Raw genomic sequence first — 17,238 nt, 5'->3', positions numbered from 1 at the left:
GAAAAGCGAGTTTATCGTTCTAGATCTCGCCCGCAGCCCGCTCGTGCGAGCAATCCCGATATATTAATGCGTCAGGATGCAGGAGGAAGGCGGAGAGGATTACCGTCTCGAGTGTTTTATCGATCGAGACGCGAAAGAAAGTCGCCACCGCGACCGGAAGCGCGTTATTTCCTCGCCAGCCGACCTGGAAAAGTACCCCCCTCGTCGATCCCTTCGCGCCCGCTGCCAGCATTTCCACGACTTCCGCGATTTCCGTCTCCAAGCGCCGCTCCCGGTCTCGCGCGCGAAAGGGAACTCGCGTACCGCCCGTAAAAAGGAAACGATTACTTTCTGGTGAACTTGAGGGACGCGTGGTGCCCGCGAAAGGGAACCCGGCAATTCCGGGGAAGGTGATTTGTGGAGGCCGATGCGGCAGCGTCGAGCGAAGAATCCGAGAGCTCGTAGCAAATCGAACAAACTTTGCTCGCGAGATTTTTTAAAGCGTCCGTTAAGAATTACGACCGGTCCAAGTTCCATCCTTTATGGAGGGCTATCCGGGACGTTATCTCCAGCTATTTCGACGAGTCGTAACTTCCGGCGGACGCGTTATCTCCAACAGTTGCTGGAGCAAAAGTTGTTGGGTTTGATCTGAAGTTTCAGATTATAAAGGGTGTTTCAGAATTGCAGCTTCAAACTTCTCTGTAGGACAGAAGTTTGAAAACGGAAATGAGGGAGTCTTGACAAGCCTAGGGCCTATAAGCTGATCGTAGCTTCAGATATCTCAAGTGGAACAATGGAAGATGTGGACTCGCCAGCGCCTGCGAAACCTACGTGACTGAAAGTGCAAACAGAGTGGTTATATTCTATTATTGTGTAACAAGCCTAGCTGTCCGTTAAATAATCATTCTGCGGTCACTCAATGCACAGCCTCTCTGCCAGCTCGCACTCTAAAAGCCACCCGCAATTCCACTGGAATTTTTCGCGACGACCTTCGTCCCTCCAAACCACCCCCTTCGTCGCAACGAGCACTAAACGCGTGGAACAAAGCGAGGAAAGTCGACGGAGCAGACGAAGGAGTTTCGGGAAGATGGCAAGTTTCGAAGGAGCCCCGAGCTTCTTCCCACCAACTTCTCCCTCAATCTCCCGTCGAATTCGCGAGCGGGGTAGACGATAAAAGTATTAATAACTCGATACGCGGCTGGAGGGTGGACGACAAAAAAAAAAAAACGCGGAAACCTCGACGATAAACTCGACAATATCGTGCTCGACGTTCTGCCGGAGCCCCGGCATCGATCCCCGTCGCCCTGTAATTCGAAATTCGATTACACGGCCACGCGAAACTGTCCCTGGGTAGCTGGAAAAAGAACGAGCCGACCGCCGACACGCTCAGCGTTTCTTTTCCGCTCAACGATTTTTTCACCACCTCCGGCTCCCCGCGCCCCGTTCCGTCCGATTTAACTCGGCGCGACCGACTCGGCCGCTATCTAGGACGATATCACTTTTGCTTTTTTCTGCAAGCCAGAAGGGAAAAGAGAGCCGCGACCGCGGCACCAGGTCGGGGCGCAGTCGTGGGCGTCTAAACGACGGAGAAATCCTCGACGGTTGCCCACTCGGTGGGCTCGTTAAATTTCCCGGCTCGTACTCGTTAAGCGGACTTAATTTCACGGAACTCTAACAACCGTCGCACCGCGGCTCCAGCTTCGAATTCGAGGGTACTCCGCCTTTTTTTCTCCCCTCGTCTTCGTCCTCGAGGCCTTAGATCGCCGTCTGACGGCACGGTTTGGCAATTGTTTCAACTCGCTCGCCAAATTGTCCGTCTGTCCTCGCGATCCTTCGAATCTCGTTCACGAATTATTATCTAGAGACGCGGTAGCGTCTCGACGCCAAGTACAGGAAAGAGAGTACAGAAAAGACACCCTGTATATGTCGACTGTCGCTACCGCTATCATTTACTAACCTGAAACTTATTTCGTTAATATCTCATCACGCCTGCAATATTTCCTAAATTTAAAGGCACTTTTCTTATGTAAACCGCATATAAGCTTTCGAATAAGACCAATTTCAATAAAATCGTTCCGTGCATAACAGAGGTATCATAATATCGTCTCATGGATCAGTCGGAAATTTTAAGATTTTTCTTCGTCTTCTCCAAGAAATTTTTTCGTCAACATAATACGTATACGCGTTACACGCACACCTTCAGCCAACAGAAACTATCACATGTTTCGTTCGTCAATCGCTATCTTCACTATGCAATCTACTCCAAATTTTGACAGTTTATCGTCAAGTTATAACCAAGTTATAAACGTGTTTTTACAAATATGTATCGTTGTACCATTGAATAGCAAACCAAAATGCAGTCTCAAACACAAGGTAAGTTACCGAAATTTGAGTAAAGAAATAAGCCAAGTACATACATAAAAAAGTCGAGGACGAAAAAGAGTATTATCAAATAAATCACAAAGAAATAGAAGACAATAATAAATATAATATTAAAAATTATCTGAAGTCATTTCCTATGCAAATTATCTTTGTAAAAAGGAGTGAGCTCCCCCCAAAATACTTCAAAAATGTAAAAAAAATACGCCAAGTACATGAAATCAAATAAATCACAACAGAATAGAAGATAATAATAATTAGAATATAAAAAAAAGATGTGAAATCAAAATGAGCTGCAAGTACATAAAGGTGCTTTCCAACTGCGCTTAAGATGACACAACTACATATACACAGCTAAAATACTGTGTTCATACAAATTATCTGAAAGCTTGTGAGAGGAAAGGTATCGGTGTCGATGAATGATCTTAGAATTATTTTAAAACGCAATATAATGAAAATGTACTCATATTATCAGAGTTTTAAATTGGCAAATTATTTGAAAGCCTGCGACAGGGAAGGTATGCGTATTGATGATCTGAGAATACCTTGCCTGGCCACGTCAAGTATTTGCCTTCCAGGCCGCGGACATCTAGGCAAATGTCTAGATGTTACATTTTATCTTCTCATCATTAAAATGTCCGCGATAATGGAATGTATGAGCACAGCATTTTAGCTGTGTATATGTACTTGTGTCATCTTAAGCGCAGTTGGAAAGCACCTTTATGTACTTGCAGCTCATTTTGATTTCACATCTATTTTTATATTCTAATTATCATTATCTTCTATTATTTAGTGATTTATTTGATTTCATGTACTTGGCCAATTTTTTTTTACTTTTTTGAAGTTTTTTTATGGGGATCATCCTCTACGCGTCGCCCTGGCCGTTCCTGTCGTTCTGATCCCTGTCGCCGATCCCATCGCTATTCGAGTTTCGCGTAACCCGCGGACAGAGATATCCGATAGGTAGCAATGTACAGTGTCCCCCGGTCGCAAAAAACGCGGGAAAATAGACTCTCAGCCCCGAGAGAGATGGACGTGGAAATGGAGGGCAGCGTATCGAAAATTTGTCACGTCGCGAGCGGGCGTTACGAAATCCCACAAAGCAAATGGGGGTTTTATGCAAACGTGCCTCCAGCCCCCGGCCGTTTGCCACCCCCCAGTTTCCTTCGAGGCACGCTCTTTTGTTAGCCGTCCACCCCCTCGGCCCACTTCTGTCACGCGTCCGCGACAAACGCGCGACGTTTAGAAGAATTTGTCCAGAATTTTCATTCGGGGACCGACTGCTACAACCTGGGCCATTTGTTTGACGGTGAAACGGGCCGCCTGCAGAGCCGGCTCTCGCGTGCCGCTCCTCCATCCCCGTCGGGCTGACTTCGATTCAATCAATTTTCAGAGTGATTTCCTTCGCTGGCCCGTTTCAATTTAGCCGAACAAAGAGGATCCGTCCTTTTTTTCTACTCGCGCGCTGAATTCTGGCCCATTCCGGGCGCCGCGAGCCGAGCTTCAATCGAGATGGATCCAGGCTAGCTCTCGCGAATTTTCAACCCCCGTCGATCGAAGTACACCCTCTCGTTTTCCAGGGCCACCGCTGAATATTCCCCCGGGGGCGGGCTGAATATTCACACGCGTGTTTTCGCAGCCAGCTCGCTCGATGTACTTTCCCTTCGCGCGGAACCTGTGCATCTCTCTCTCTCTCTCTCTTTCTCTCCGCGCCTCTCTTGCTTTAAATAGAAAGGGGTATCTTGCTGTTTTCCGCGCTCGTATCGACCGTGCCCAGGTGCAGCTCGCAACCACTCTGGATATTTACCCGGAGCTTTTCCAGCGATTCCGGCAGCCTCCGATAATCGGTCCTTTCAATTTGGATACATCCATTTCCCGTCCCGCTCGAATCCGACGGGCCTTCCTCCGCCACGAGATTGACCACGGTCACTCCACTCCCGATGCTTCCTTACGGCTACCTGTTCAAGCTGCGCCAACGAAATTCAGGATTCCAATTCCACGTGCAAAAACTCAGTCGAACCTGCGGAGTATGATGGTTTTTTTTTGTGGTACAATGCTTCGTTTGCGAGAAGTTCGAGCCTCGAGCGTTCCCACGCGGGCTGCGTGTACTTCAAGCACGATTTCCTCGCGAACGAGCAGCCGTGCCAGGAAAATTTGTTGGATGTTGCTCGCTCGTTTCTTCAGAGGGAACCCTTTACCGTTCGTTCCATTATGAAAGATCATCAGGGTCCATGGGGAACGTCAGAGGTATTCAATTAACTGCGAATGCCGTTTCGTGACTCGCTCCTTCCATCAGCCACTCACACTGTCCATTATTTTCCCTCGCGAATTTCCCAGCGATCCCCCGTTCCTATCGGAGAAGAGCAGCTGTTCTTTTCCACGGTGGGAATGGCGTCCGGAGGAGGATCCGCCGCGGGAAGCAATCTCGATGGTGCCGCGCGTGTATCTTCCCCCGTCTCGACTTTGGAAACGTCCGATTCACCCTGCCGCCCCCTCGTATGTAGGACGTGCGCGCATTAGCAGTTTCCTGGGCAATCACGGGCCGGAAGTTGCCCGCAAAATTATTAGCCCGAAAGACCGGATACACACGGAGCCGATACCGTATACGGAGCGCCTCTAAGTGGGTGTCGCGAACTTTACGAGGTGCGCTCCGTGCGCCCAAACGGCGAGGAAAAATTAGCAAGTCTGCCGCGCAAAGTGTGCTTCCGGGGCAAATGGTTCGCAGCCCCTCGGTTTTCAAGCGTAGAACACGGCCTGGAACATCTCGTGACATAGCGAACGATCGCCTAGCAGCTCTCAGAGTGGCGTTCAACAAGTTCCAGGCACCAAGAAGACCAGACCTCACCCCGCGGAAATTCTGCGTTCAATTTTAGATCGACTCGAGTGTATTCCCGCCGACTTTTCAACCATGGACGCTCGAACGGGGGAAGTTTCGACGATGTTCCGCGAGAAGAATACCGGACGAAATAGTTTCCTTTCCCATCGTTTCCAGCTCCCTCGCTTTCGGTGCTTCGAGGAGAACACCTGTTAACTCGCCCGAGAGGAGTTCACCTCCGCTTTTATTCCCCGTCGATTCATGGAGTCGCATCCCTTTCGGTAAATTGCCGTGCCGCGGCTTGTCGTTGCTGATGGACGGCCCAGCTGAAGATCGAAGCATCATCGCGTGAAAGGCGGTGCGCCGGCTCTTTGTTCTTGCGGATTGAAAATATTCCCCGTGCCTCTCCATCGCGACGATTTCGCGGGCAGTGATGTATACATATATTCTTGAATAAATTTCCCTGTCGGAATCTCGATGGCGGTTACGCAATTCGTTGCAGCTCGAGCGTCGCCGCTTTCAGGAACTCCCTTTGCGCGGAAAAAAGCTTCCCTCCACCTCCGGCCCGTATTTTTCCTGCGGATTCGTCGTACTTAAAACGCGTTTTTTCGATTTTCCGACGGGACGCTGCGCGATTTTCGATCGTGCCGTCGAGCTCCGCTTTCACCTGACGTCGCTCGCAGAGAGCACGGATATTCAGTCCACCGGAATACAATTTATTTTTATGTAGCTACAAGCTGCGTGAAATAGTTTCTCAGAGATATCGAGGCGAGCGGAGATCTTCCGAAAGACGGCATCGTTCCCGCGGGTGTCCATTCATTAGGTCCGATGAAACCGGCGCCTCCAGCGCCCATAGGATCATCTGTCACTCGGAGAAGATTACGTGACTCAGAAATTCGATAGCGGAGGGTAAATACACTCAAAAGTTCCTCTCGTTCGCCACCACCCTCTCGATTCCCCACTTGCGATTCACGCCGCGTCACGGTAGGGCGCGTGCGAACCGGAGCCGCCGAGTCATTGCTCGATAATGATGAGACAGATACATCTAGTCAATGACGTCGTCGAGAACCACCCCGGCTGGATCGCGCTCCCCTTTCAAAGACCTTTCCTCGCCCTTTCGACAGGCAACCACCTCGGACGCTCTCCCCCGCGCCCTCCTCGCAGATTCGCGACCGTTAGCCGATCCTAAGCGTAAACTATTCCCCGTTCCTTCTTCCGTGCGTTGATTAAAGGGTGTTACTCACCCTGGCGGCGGTACAACGTCGACAGGTCGACCCGTTTTCTTTGAACGAAGCGAGAACCGTCAAAGTGGTGTTCCTCCGTTTCATCGACAACCCCTTCGCCCTTGCCTCCTCCCCTTCTCCCTCGACCGCGTCACCCTCTCGCTCTTTCTTTCCTCTCCTCAAGTTGCCAGAGGATTCGAGTTCCCACGATACGGTCCATCGCCTCGGTCTGGCTCTCTCACCTCCTCGGGCGTCGGCCAGCAGCCTCCTCTTTTTCTCATATCGCGCTCGCCGTTCCTCGCCCATCCTCGTTTTCGCTTTTAGTTCCGCTACACTCAGCCCTTCGCGCCCCTCCCTTTCTCTGCCTCCACGGCTCGACGTCGAACCACCCCCGACGACCTCTTCAAAACTCGCTACACGCGCAACACTTTACCAAATGAGTTCTAATTCATGCCACGTTCCTTGCCCCCGACCCCCTCGCCAGTCCTTCGCCCCAAACCCGCCCGCGCCTCGCTCGCCCTCCTTTGAAGTCGCTCCGCTACTCAACTCGCCGTTTCCTCCGCTTCTCGGTGAACGCGCCGCCGCTGTTGTTCATTTAGTGGCTCTGCAACGTCCGCCAAGCCAGCACACCTTTCTTTCGCGCTCCCGGCGCTCCTCGTCCTCGCTGGCGCGTCTATCGAATCGTCCTCGCCGGGTACCTCTCTTCGCGCTCGTCCAATTCGAGCAAGATGCCTTTCTCCTGTCTGCAATCGTTCCCCCTCGATCTCCACCCCGTCGTTTCTCCGCGTCCACCGAATTCTCACAGCGCACCGCGGGGAAATTTCGCGATTTTATGGCCAAAACCACGAGAAAAGATTTTTTGAATTCGACGAAATAAATGCAAGTGTCGATTGAAGAACTAGTATGAGTATCACATGCCACCAATTTTACTGTTAAATGTTTTGATACAAAGCTCGTATAGACTCGCAAATGTTTATGTTCATGTGAAGTTAGACTGATCGCAAAGAATTAATCCAGATTTTCAAGTTGCTTCGAACATTTATATTGCGTTATCTAAAGATCTGAAAATAATTTCAAGGCGTGGATTGAATTCCTGGTGGTGCGTGAGATATCTTTTTGTCCTCAAAATAATTATGTTTCGGTTTTTAATACGTAATTTATAGAATTTTGAAAGTAGCGCTTTAGAAATAAACTTTTCATATAAGAATCAATTTTCAATACATAAAATAGTTATCAATTCCGTAATATCCTGCAATGATTTTCATTCCTATTTTACATTCGACTATTTTCATTCTATAAATGCAATTATTAATTGCTTTTATTATATATTTTTTTTAAACACGATCCAGTGTGTCTTGTCTAACATACAATTACTCACAAAATTGTGCGTACACTTATGTTGGTAGTGAAAATTAACAGGAGAATGAATAAAAACGTACATATTTGTGTGTAAAAAACGCGATATATATTTATTTGTATGGTTTAGTGAATGATTGATGAATTTTGTTAGTATTCGTGTATATTTAACTGAAAACGTAAAGATGCAATTATTTTACTGACACAAAATTCAGCGTACACATAACTAATTTTACAAATTACGCGGTATGCATAGGTTGAATGATGGTATTATTGAAGGGAAAGTCCCGCGAAATGGTTCTCGACATACGGTTGCTAAGAAACTAAAACCAAATGACTACTTGTTATCTGTTTATTGCGTATTAGCGAAATGGCTAGCAGGAGGAAAGAAACAGACATTTCTACTCGTCAATTAATTATAAAATCATATTGCCAACGTAAATCTTTGCGCGAAGTGGGTAAAATTGTGAGTAAATCCCATTCCACAATTCAAAAAATTGTAAATCATTATAAGTAGGAAGGAACTTTACTTTACTTTTTTAAACGATTTTATTCAGCTTCGATCCTCTGTTTGATTGTTTGTCGTCAGAAGCGATAACCTTTCCGCTATACCCTGCTGCACTGTAGCAGAGGCATGCTCTAACAAAGAAAAAAGTGTATAAATATAAATAATAAAACAAATTTTATCGTTCGTAATTTTTGTAAGTGCTGTTTTTGGATAATTTAGTTTCTCATATATTAGAACGTAAAACTGCAGAATTTTATATTGTAAAAATAAGTTTTGCGGTTTTGACCACGAAAATGGATCTTCGATTCACATTAGTATTAAATTTGTAAAATTCCAAAATTTCACGTCTGTAGTTTTGGCCATAAAATCGCAAAATTTCCGCACTGTGCAGCTGAACGACATTGACCCCCCCTGCCTTCGAACGAATCGGATCTCCTTTCAGCCCGAGGAGCTCCCTCTGAAAAGGAGAATTGCTTGGAAAAGCAGCGTACCGCCTCGTGTAATTGCACGGAGCGGCGTTTCCAGTGCTCGGGGATCGCCGACGGGGGACCTGGGGGACCGTCTCCGAGCTACCTCGCTTCACTCGCTTCCTGCCGTTCGTTCCGCGCCCACCCTGTCCCCCGATAGTCGCCGAAGCCATCGTCCACGTAACGACTGCGGGGAGAGGCGAGCGTGGAAACGTTGACCAAGACGTCCTTCCTCCCCGACCGGTGTTTCGCGTCTTCCGATCGAGACGGCCGCCCTCGCAGCCGATCGATACCGCGGCGACCGATTTCCGTGACGCGGTTAGACTCGTCGCGGGTTATTTCAATCTCGGGACGTCGCCAGGCGGCGAAGTGGAACAGGAAAGGGGACGAATCCCTGTTGGATGCGCGGGGCTCGTCGATATTAAAAGCCCGTCCAGGGGCCGGAAGCCGCGATCTCAGCCGCGGCGACGGGGATCCAGGCTGCGCCCGCTACCCGGTAACATCGTTAGAATCGCGATTCCTGGAACGCGGTTAATCCAGCCGACGAGATTCCGGGCGGTGTGCAGCTGGAAAGGTCGCAACGGTCCACAGACGGATCATCCCCCGTCCCGTCTGTTTGCTTTACGATAGCGAATCAATAGCGACGATATCCACCCCCCTCTCCCTCCGGTTCTCATTATATTCGGCCAGCCGTGTCTTCGACACGGGCGACCCCGTTGCCGTTTCACCGCTGATAATTGTCCCAGGGACAGCGATGGCCCTTGCTCTTTTGCCCCTGTTGTGTCTACTTCCCCGTTGCTCCTGTCGCGCTATCAGGATCGCCCCGGGGAAATTTCGTGCGCTGGCTGGCTTCTGACACACATTCGGCTATCGCGTGTCCGCCAGCAAGAAAAACAAATCAATATACCCACCCCCCTTTCTAGCCTGCTCCGCCACCGATGTTGTCCCGCTCTGGTTACTTATTTTTCCTCCCCTCTTGTGTACGCACGCCCGAGATTATTTTTCCGCCGACGCTCGGAGTCCTCCTGTGCCCCTCGAAATTGCGCTCCACTCCGTCACGCCACTTGTTACCGCGGTCCTCTAACGCTCCACGATCTCTCTGTTTGCCACCCTTGAAAACGATTCCGTGTCTTCGAGTCCCGTTCCCTCTGTCGTCGACTATGGTCGCCGTTTTAATGGTTCGCCCCGATGTGCGTCATCCGGGCAGTCCTTCTATTTCCCTCTCCTCTATGCCCGTCTTTGTGCCTCTATCCTTCTCCTTCCCTGGTCCCTCTGTTTCCTATGATTTCTCGCATCGGCGGGCCCGGGTGGACGTCTCTTATTGTCCTCGGGAGGCGCTCATTAGGCTGGCCAGTGATCGATCTGATTCCTGAAGAAACAGGCTGTAGAGAAATAGACGACGCTGGGTGCTATTTCTGCATCGAGCACGTGGCACGTGGGGGTGTCTATGGTCGGGGATGCTGAGGAATATTCCGTCGGGTGGTTCCTCTTGGTGTATTGTCAGGAGTTATTCCCACTCCGGAGCAGTTGCTTCTTTTATTTTATTTATCGGCAGTTATGTCCTAAATGTCAATTATTTCCACTGTTTCGTTAATTTTCCGGAGGAATAGATATTCTGTGTTGTATTAAGGGGATCCTCCGGTTAAAATTTTTCAAAAAATTGATTTTTATATATATATAAAATCTCGAGAATACCCTGTCAAAGTTTCACACCAAAATTCGTAACAGTGTAGATTCTACAGTCACGTAACTAATTCTAGCTCCGCACGCAGGTACGAGCCGAGAACACTTTGAAAGGGTTTTTCTCGATTCACGATATTTCGAAACGATAACCACGATTTCAGAACTAATGAACCGATTCAAAAAATCCTTGAGGCATTTCATTCGTAATTGGATTCGCTATTGCAGCACCCTATAACATAATTTTTTGAAACATTGTTTTTTTACCTGCATATTTGTGCGGAAAATTACTCGCTTTTTACACTACTCCGTTCAAATGTGCACCAACATCGCAGTTTTGATCCTTTTTGCCCCGAGAAGGGATGCTGCGAGAGCCATTGAAATAAATTTTAGGAAATTGTTTGAATCGTTTGTTCTGGACGATCCTGTGAGAGCTATTCCACGTCAAAACGAATAGGTGAAAAATTTAGTTTCACCGATTCTCTTCAAAATTACAGCATTTGTCGATAACCTTGCTACCTTATATCTGTTACTTACTATTGCTAATCTTTTATATGGTGAGCAGATATTCCTACTGTTTTTCTCGAGAATACCGAAAACACTGAAAGAAAATTTGTTTTAACCCATCGTATATAAATACTTTCCTACGCTAGGCTATTGTTTTGAAAACGCGTGCGTGCGGACTGACCATGGGATCCGTGCAGTTCCAAGCGGTGTGCACTATCGTAAGTTTTATATTTTTTATTAACTGTTCCCAAAATCTCTCCACTTTTTTTAAAAAGGCATTTATTAGTTGAAGACTTAACGAATCGAATGGTATTTTTTTCAAGCCGGACCGTGGGTGGGAACGACGTGAAATCGCGATTTGAAACTTTGACATCGATTACTGTTAAGATAATTAACAATAAACAAAATATGTTATACACATGTTGAGAAAGCATTCCTTCAGTTTTAAAATGAGCCCAAGACGGTGGCATTATCTTTAAAATTGACCGAGATATTACAGTTTAAGTGATGACGCGTCAGCCGATTTTGTTTGAATTTTCGAAACTTTAAGATTAAATATTTCAAAAACTATTTGACATAGGCCGTTGAAATTTAGTATACTTTGTTTTTGCAAGCTTATCGACAAATGCTGTAATTTCGAAGAGAATCGGTGAAACTAAATTTTTCACCTACCCATTTTGACGTGGAATAACCAGAGTAAATTTCGTGGTTACCGTTTTGGCATCTCTTTTTGGCAGCACCTACGCTAAGCGCCGCCTAGTAAATGCATCAAGACCGAAAACATGAAAGAAACAATTTTTTGCACCCTAACGAGTGCACCAATAATTGCCAAAAATATTTTTTATGATATGTTATAACCTCTTCTTGTAAGAAATTCATAAAGATCGCCAATTTTTTAATGGTTTTGACCGGGGGGTCTCCTTAAGCACTGATATGGTTGAATAGGAACCGAATCCACAGTGGAACGTTGGATGTCTGAACGCAGCGTATCGTTGACCCACGTCTGACCGCGTATCGGGCTTTTCTACTTGCCCCTCTTATCTGTCGAGGGAACGGTTTGCACCGAAAGTGATACAGTTTCGCAGCTCTTTGTCTACTATTTCCCTTTCTCTACCGACTACTCCCTATTTTGTGTGACGATCGGTATACCTACAGCACGTACAACGCGAAGCGGTGTATATTCTGTTAAGTAAAGCGTGAGATGAACACGAAGGAGCACTCGATTCTCGCCAGCACCTGCCCCCTTCGGTTGCCGGAGGATCGTCCTTGCTCACAATCAGCCGAACGGAAAGCCAGCGAAAGCACGCGGAATGCAATTACTATTCATGCTCTAATTAATCCGAAAGCTCGAAAGTCAGCTAACTTTTAGGGATCGGCCGCGTTCGATGCACTTTCAGAGGCACCCCTTCGCGTTAATTACGCCCGAAGAAAGTTGCCGTCGGGCCAGTTCCACCGAGCAGCGCGAACCGTCGCCCCTCGAGCACTTTTTCCCCGTACCTCCTTGGTTCGCGACGGAACCCCTCTGAGAATCGAATTCTTCGGATCTCGGCTTGGAGGAGCAATCACCGCTTACACCTATCCTCCAAGGAACTCTCGAGGGCTCGACCTCGCCAACCTAACCACGCGCTAAAATTCAAGCGACCCTGTACTGCCCTGGCGCACTAGTTACCGCAACCAGACGCTTTTTAACTCGCAAGTATACAATTCGGTTCAGCTTCCGACGCGGCTCGAGCTCCCCTATCAACCTGTACATTCTATCTGCTTTCTGCGGCTGCGATTATCCCCGTGGGAAGACGGGAATCTCTGCTGTCCGTGGGATTCGCCGCGGTGGGGTCGACGAAAGCTAAATGAGTGAGGAATAATCGAGAAATTCGCGAGGTCAGTGGAGACCATCCCAAAAGTCGTTCTAGGGTTAAACTAGGGGGTTAGCGTTATCGCGTCCTCTCTCCTCTCTTTCACCTCGGTCTGAAAACCCTTTAGAGGATGGACGCTTAAAAGCCCCGGGTACGAAAATTGCCGGCTGACCTAAATAACGATCTCCGTGCTTCATTCATCGCGACCGTCGCGGGAAAAACGGCTGCCAGCCCGACGACCACGACGCCCAGTGGGGCCCACCTTTCCCTCTCCGTGCAAGATAATTAGCCCCGGAGCGCTGGTCGCGTACGAATATGATGCGTATCGAATCGATAGCACCCGCTGGCGGGAACGGTCGACGCGTTCGCCACCCCTAAATCGCCGCCTCAATCCCCGATCATCCCCTAGGCCGAGCTACCGCTCGATCAGCGCGTTGGACGATCGTTTATCGCTGGATCACCACTCCGCCCCGACTTCTCTAACAGGTACCTCGGGAGAATCATTGAAACAGATCGATATCGAAGATTGATCGATCCCAGTCGGCTCGGCAACTCGTGGATCCGCGCTCGCGCAGCTACGCTACCCTAAATCGCGCTAAAGGAGCGTCTCGCGATGAATATCAGAAGCGCCAGGAAGTGAGAAAGAGGGGGATAAACGCGGAGCGTAGGGAAGGTCCTCGTTAATTACGAGCTGGCGATAGTTCGCGTCTGACCTAGAGATTTAGATAGACCAAGGTTATCTCTAGCAACGGGCAAGGATCAGCTGGGTGTAGAACGCCGACGATCGAACGTCTTGTCCTTGATGGACGTTACGGAAGCTCCTCTTCCGCCACGGTGATCCCCTCGTACTTACCACCTTCGGATGATCCTCGGCCCGGGGGGGATCTCTGCGATCGCCCGTGGTCGGCTGCGCCGCGATCTCCCGTTCTCAGGACACGAGCCGCACGGAAAAACCACTTGTGCCCGCGGAATCGATTCGCGAACCAAAGGCCACCCCCTTGCACGTGCTCCCGAAGCGTTTCGAAAGTCACCCACCCCCCTACCCACCCCTGGCCAGCCCCTCTCTGTTGTGGATCCTCCTTTGTTTACCGTCGACGGTGGGATGCCTCGAGGACTCCTCGGGACATCCAGCGACCGGATAGTTCCAGGACGATCCCACTGATTCGCGACGGATCAGAGCAACGGGCAGATATTAGGCGTGGACCGCAGGAAGCGGGCCCAAGGACGAGGAGCTCGAGCTCGATAGGTCCGCGTGCATCGCGACACGATCGACCCAGTCCAAGCCGATCTACGTCCACCTCAGTTCATCCCTTTCGCGGACCGGTCCCCGAACGGACGCTTGAGGGGTTGTTTGACAACATCGCGGTGAACGTGAAACGACTACGCGTCGTGGTTGCCGCCACAGCACGACTGGCCGGCCGGCCGAATCCACCCTCTCTGCTGTTCGCCCTGTATCTCTCTCCTCTTTCACTCTTGCGTGCGTCTCCCTCCCTCGCCTCCTGCTTCCACCCTCCCCGACGCCGCGGCTCCCACCACTGCCGTCCGACTCCCACCACCCCCGCGACGCTACGCTTCGTCTCTGTCCTCCTCGCTCCTCGCGTCGCGCTCGTCGTCCTGCGTCCCGATTTTCCCGCGAATTTTCGGATACCCGCGGGAGGAATTTTAATATCATTGGCCATGGGCATGCTTGTGATTAGTGGGAGGGGAGGGTTTTCTTGGCGGAGCTTGGCCGGCTTCGATGCGTGAATTTAGTTAGGTGTGAGTCGCGCGGAAGGGAGGGCGAGTGCAGTGCGAGGGAGCTCGGCGCGCGTCGGGTGTGATTGATACGTGGTGGTAAAGGGGATTGTGGTCTGAGGGAGTTCCTAAATTGCAGGTATGATATCGGGGATACTTATTAAGCTAACAGTCTCTTCTATCTCCTCGCTGTTTTCTTAAAATCCTGAGCACTGCCCCGAGAAAATTTGAGGGATTCAAAGGGATTGAAGGAGCTGGGATGGCTGTTTCATAGAAGTTCCTTCAACCGTCCTAACGATTCAGCCGCTTTGCGGGGTGCGCTAAATGTTCTCCGTTCCGCGCACAGCTCCGCGATGATCCTTCGTAGAATCGACTTTGCACAGCGCTTCAAACGAAAAGAACGTCGCGTTTACCTTGAGAACACGTTCGCGCTGCGCACACGCCCACCGCGCCGGAGATCATAATTAATTCTGCAAATTAAACACCTGTCGCCGGCGGTGCCGCGTGTTTGGAGACCGTGTTAACTCGCCGTTGTAACAATATTACAACAATCGCCGGTGACACGATGGCGTCACGTGCGCCGGCTACCTTGTAAATTGTGGCGGCATCGTAATTCACGGGGCCGCTTGGAATTTATGCCTCGATCACGAGCAAACAGCGGGATCGATTAATCGCCATGGCCTGGAAGGTTAATTGCTCCCCCACCTGCAAGGCTAAATCACCTTTTCCGCGTACCGTTTCGTTATTTCCCATACAGCACGCTCCGTTGCCCGAAGCTTGCAGGAAGGTTCCATGAGCGTTGCCGTGGAATGTTCCCCCGGTGCGGACATAGGAAGCTTCCTGGAACATTCCAGCAATGTTGCGGTGGAACATTGCACATGGAACTTTTCGGACATTTTACAACAAAGGTCCCGCACTAAGCGGGGCTCGAAAACTGTTATAATATCGATTTCGGTTCTCCAAACGGTTATAAAGAACCTTTATTTTGAATAACTGCTATGAAGAATTGAAATTTCCAACTATTATATGTTTCGGTTACGTTTCCTATTTCCCTCCTCATATCGTATGCATAACCGTTATTTTTTCGGTACTATATCGGTTCCGAAACGGTTCCAGAATCGATTCTTGTATCGACTTTTCCCTAATTGATATCGATAATAATTATTGTAGGTGCAGATTACTGTATATGTGTATATTTTTCACAGAATCCTTATGGAAAAGGAGAAACATTTATACACACCATTGATTTCTTAAATAAATCAGCTACACATTTTTTACATTCACACACACTATATTATTCAGAGTAGGAAGTTAAAATTTTCTCCTGTATATTAGGTTACGCTTTGTGTAGACGATGTAAGCTCAATATTGTTGTATGCTTTATGTCAACTATGGGACTATTCCCGTTTATAATAATAATAATAATAATAATAATAGTAATAATAATAATAAAAATAATAGTATTGGCTCTGGTGGAACTTCCCAAGCCCGTGTGGTGAAGCTCCAGGCGTTGTGTGACGTCACTCACGTGCGACGTGACAGGTTGCAGAGCCAAAGCACGTAAGAAAGCACAAGCGCAAATAGTTAGAGCGTGATTATTTCTTAATTGCTTTTAAGTAATAAAAATGGTTAGAACGTGTGTATTTTGTGGCGCAGGAGACCTGAGTGAATTGGATGAAGGTTTGACATATCACGGGTAATATGTAGTAGAACCCATGTATATACTATTTGTAGATTAAGTCGAACTTCTTAAAAATAAATATTTTTGTTTGCTTCGTATAGATTTCCGTGGGTTATAGAACATGGGTCTGAGCCAGAACATTTCGTACATTCAAAGATCGCCTTATTGTGTTATAATCATTTTGAAAAACACTGTTTCCCAGAAGCATCCCTACTATATTTGGACAATATAATATTATATTGGACAATATATATATAATATTTAGTAAAAAAAATTATTATTTATCACATTTCAGTACTTAAAATTGTAAAATTGTAAAATGAATGCATGTATTATTCCCGGTTCATTACACGCTGCAGCGCTGTACATTTTCAGAAAAGAGGGCAGAAGAGACTGGAACTTCACATACGTGGACTTGGGAATTCCCACCAGTGCCAATACTATTATTTTTATTAAAATATATGAATATTTAATTGTCAATATTTATTGTACAGTGCCAATACTATTATTTTTATTAAAATATATGAATATTTAATTGTCAATATTTATTGTAATTTAATCAATTTCCCTTACATTTTCTATCCTTTCTGTAATGTCACACAAATTTTGCTGAAACAACATCGCCGTAAAATCTGAAAACAGTTACGGAACCATGGCTAGAAAATTTCCGAAACGTTCCGTGACCATTGCTAGAGAATGTCCGGAACGTTCACAGGCGCGGATATACGAACCTTCCTGGAACATTCCAGCAATGTTGCAATGGAGTGTGCTGTATGGGTTAGCTCGCGCCAAAACGACCTACCACGCGAACCTTATTAAGAAAATATCCTTAAATTATTTTATCTCTTGTGCGTTTTCGTAGTCGGAGATCCAGAACACGGTATCAGAAGTCTAGAGGACCGAAACCCAGAGATTCTACAGACCAAATAACAGGATTTCCCTATCCCTTCCGTTTGCCACAAGAAGTACTGTTCAAACACGGGTCGAACAAATGGAGTTGCAGACAGCAACTACCTCGAATATTAAATTCAGGGAGACAGAATTCGTGGGGCGACC

The 17,238-nt window shown here is 47.9% G+C and overlaps 1 protein-coding gene across 3 annotated transcripts in view; it reads right to left on the bottom strand.

Annotated features, from left to right (window-relative positions):
* Mglur (metabotropic Glutamate Receptor) overlaps positions 1 to 13,764 on the bottom strand; it is a 30,750-nt gene extending 16,986 nt beyond the window's left edge. For 2 of the 3 annotated variants that reach the window (XM_076813703.1, XM_076813705.1), the window contains exon 1: positions 13,621 to 13,764. The gene's annotated coding sequence lies outside the window, so the exon portion shown is untranslated. Of the gene's footprint in view, positions 1 to 103; positions 1,470 to 13,620 lie in introns of those variants that run through there. The other variant, XM_076813704.1, reaches the window with a different exon arrangement.
* Between the last annotated feature and the right edge of the window lie 3,474 nt (positions 13,765 to 17,238).

The sequence above is a fragment of the Andrena cerasifolii genome, chromosome 6, assembly GCF_050908995.1.
Source record: "Andrena cerasifolii isolate SP2316 chromosome 6, iyAndCera1_principal, whole genome shotgun sequence".
In the NCBI taxonomy this organism is placed as follows: Eukaryota; Metazoa; Arthropoda; class Insecta; order Hymenoptera; family Andrenidae; genus Andrena; species Andrena cerasifolii.
The sequence above is the reverse complement of the archived record's forward strand: the minus strand, read 5'-3'. Positions and strand labels throughout refer to the sequence as shown.